This window comes from Mus caroli, unplaced genomic scaffold (assembly GCF_978045245.1).
Source record: "Mus caroli unplaced genomic scaffold, Mus_caroli_1 scaffold_1, whole genome shotgun sequence".
In the NCBI taxonomy this organism is placed as follows: domain Eukaryota; kingdom Metazoa; phylum Chordata; class Mammalia; order Rodentia; family Muridae; genus Mus; species Mus caroli.
Genome location: NW_028227256.1, coordinates 1,737,911 through 1,741,457, shown reverse-complemented (window position 1 = coordinate 1,741,457; position 3,547 = coordinate 1,737,911). Strand labels below are relative to the sequence as shown.

The following is a 3,547-nucleotide window of genomic DNA, read 5'->3' as shown; positions in this document are numbered from 1 at the left end:
CTTGCTGACTGCTTCTCGAGAGCCAAGTGCTGGCTGGGGTAGAAAGGTTAGCAAGGCACAATCTACAGATACAGTTTCTTGAGGATGCAGGTAGATAGGCATCCTGTCATAAGAATTCAGTTGTCTCCTGGCAGGAAACTTACTGAGGCTTCCCTTTGTCAACTTGGGCCAGCAGCATCTTCTGCACCTCTGAATAATTGTATTTTAATAGGCACAGACTGAGAACATGTTTGGATTTAGTGGAGAAGAGCACAGCTGCCAGACTTCTGTAGTATGGGACTAACATGGTGATGTCGCCTGGCCTGTGACCTTCCTGCAGCTTCTTCACTGGCTCAGCTTGGAGATAGATTCAGAAATGGGAGGAAGTGGGCATTTCTATACGGCAGGCTGGTGCACGTCACCCCTCTCAAGGGTGGCTTTATCTGTAGCATGTAGGCTTTTAGGATAAACCGGGGTCTCCACTTCCCTGCTTTGTTAGTGTGTGCTAGCATCTGTCGGAGACTTGTTTATGTGTGGTCTAGAAGCTGCCAGCCACTGGGGAGGGCAGTCTGCCTGCCTGGGCTTTAGCATGTCAGTTTAGAGGTGGACTTCAGCATGGCAGTTCTTCCTTTGCACATTTTATTTATTTATTTATTTTTGGCTACTTGGGAGCACATTGTTTTAAAACAAAGTTAATAGTGCCAGTTAAAATGCCTAAGAGATACCAATCCCCTTAAGCCTCCTTAACTCCCTGCTCCATTTACCAAGTAACCCATTCCTCTTGGAATGAACTTCTAAACTATCTCTACACAGGACTTAGAGGTCTTCACCTCAGGCCAGCTCCTGCTTCCAGAGGATAAGGGGCTGTCAGTTCAGGCTGAGCTGGGTTCTTTTGCATGTAGAATTGTGTCCTTCTTTTTCTGTACTGGTAATGGACACAGCTTAGAAAATTATCATTTTAATCTTTGTAAAATCCGTACAATTGGGGCTGGGGAGGTGGCTCAGTCCATAAGCTCAGTAAGGTCACTTTCCAAGTCTAATGTCTCGAATTCAATCCTTAGAGCCCACATGGTGACATGAGAGAAACCATTCATTAAAGGTGTCCTCTGATACCAACATACATGTGCAGTGGCATATCTGTGCCCCAGGTAAAAATAAATAAATAGCCATAAAATTTTAAATGTTTTATTTTGTACAAAGTACTAAATATCTGAGATTTAACATGCTATGTCCCATCCCTTGGTGAATACTTTCTTTTATTTGCTTTTTATTTTGTACTTATTCACTTTACATCCTACTCACCGCCCTCCTCAGGGTCACCTCCTCCCACATTCCTTTCTCCCTCCCCTCCCCTTCTCTGAGCAGGTGGACACTCCCCTGCCCCCCTTCACATTAATTTACTGTGAGGATAGGCACTTCCTCTCCCACCGAGGCCAGACAAGGCAGCCCAGCTACAAGAACATATCTCACAGACAGGCAACAGTTTTTTTTTTTTAATTGAAATTTAAAGAAAAATTTATTGAAAATCTGAAAAACAACTCCTACAAGATTGACTTTCCCATAAAACTTTAGCTACATGATGCATTACATCCATCACATTAAAATGTGCATTAGACACAAATACAAAACCCATGAAAACAAGCCACCATTCTTTAACAATCGAGCAAAGATAAGATGGCCAAAGAATGACATGGATGACTTGCAAAGGATGGGCTCCTCAAGCACCTTTAAAAAACAAACGCACAGATGGATGAGTGTTCAGTTATATTCACTGAAGTGAACCTTTGGCAGTAGGAATCAGAGCGTTTTGTCATAGAGTGTCGCCTCCCCCAGCCTGAAGCAGGCTGGTGCAGACCTTGTCACCACTGAGGTGGGGCCACCTGCGGTGCAGCTTTCCAACTTGGCTGGCTTCTTTTGATGTGTCAACTGTCCTGCTCTTCTCCGAAATCCTGCTGCCTGCTGAGACACATTTGAAACAATCCACATTGTGAGGTGTCTTTGGGCTGGCTCGGGGCACCAAGAATGGATTGGTGGGGGATGGTCCTTTCCCCTTTATAAGCACAGTCTCTTAGTAAACTCTCGGGCTTTGATCAGAGCAATTTGTCTTGGCCTCATTCTTCTCTCACAGTCTAAGTCTCTTTTTCAGCCCCAGCCCGCCTTTCAGGAGTACCCAGTTCTTGTAGGCCACGAGCGTTTACATTGGTAGAAACTTTGAAATAAAAAAAAAAAGAAAGAAAAAAGGAGCAGTCACTCCTTTTATTTTCTGTGTTTAAAATCAAACAGAAAACAAATATCAACTCTGTTGTACACTAACGGTCTTGAAGTCCATCATTTGTACCAGACAAGGCCTACGAACCAAACTTTACGGAGATCCAAGCCCGAGTGAGAGAGAGAGCGCACCCCTCACACTGCTTTCCGATGGTGCTCAGGAGGAGCCACTTCATCATCACTGGCACTGAACACAGTTGCAGAATTCTTCACCAGGTACTTGAGGGAATTGTGTAGATAGTTCATTATAAAGCAAGGCTTTTCTCATTTAGAGGTTATAGGCCAACATCACTCCAATTCGCACAAATAATCTCAGCAAATGTGGTGCTCCTTACACCTGGGACATGGGCGGCACATCTGGGTGGTCGGCGAGAATTTCAGCATACTGTGGTCTCTCAACTTTGTAGAGTAGCTGAGTGCCCAACACTACATTGAAGTACTCCTTCATCCCTGCCACAGCCTCCCGAACATCTGTGAATCCTCACTCTTCTTGGCTGGAAGATAAAATGCTGCTTTTGTCTGGTGATCAAGCCCCAGTCATCCGCAGGCCATGGTTTCAGCTCTTCAGGAATCTTCACTTTAATTTCAGCTCTGCTCCTGAATGTTTCTTCATTTTCATAGAAATGGTAGGATCTACCCGGGCTCTCTCCTTCCTAGGGGGCTGAGGTGTCTCACTGGTACTTCCACCATCTCCATTTTCAGGTATTTTCTGCTTGTTCTTTTTTGTTTTCACTTTAACATTTTTTCTGTTGCAGACCAGATGTCTTTTTCCCTGGAGCAGCCCCTCTTACCTTGCCCTCTGCATATTGTTTCCTGATTGACCTTTTGAAGTTCTCTCTGTTTCTGCAAATTGGTGTCCACGTATTTGAGTACTCTGCTTTCTGGCACCCATTCATCCCAATTTTTATTCCAACCACTGTAATTGATAAAATTCTTCACTTGTTTGTCCTTTATGGCAACCTTTACACACTTTGCTTCATAAAGAAGAGGCCCATGAAAGCACAGCACTCGCTCGCCCTCCTAGAAGTTAGGCTTCGGGTTCTGCTTGGGCGCCATTATTAAGAGATTCGCTGCCACCTCTTTCCCGTAACCCCGACTGCTGTACCCTACTGCTCTACCCCACCCAACTTAGCATCAGATGTGCTGTTGTCAGAACCGTCAGCTCTACATCCTGGGCGTCATCTGCCAGCGCCTTTGGACATCACAGCAGGACCCACAGAGCCGCCACCAGATAATAGCTTTTATGTTAGTCCCTGCTTGTCAGACGTGGTGGCGCATTCCTTTAATCCCAGCACTTGGG

At 45.2% G+C, this 3,547-nt stretch overlaps 1 pseudogene; it reads right to left on the bottom strand.

The window, feature by feature from the left end:
• Nucleotides 1-2,382: 2,382 nt before the first annotated feature.
• Nucleotides 2,383-3,303, bottom strand: LOC110303167 (mortality factor 4-like protein 1 pseudogene; annotated as a pseudogene).
• Nucleotides 3,304-3,547: the final 244 nt, after the last annotated feature.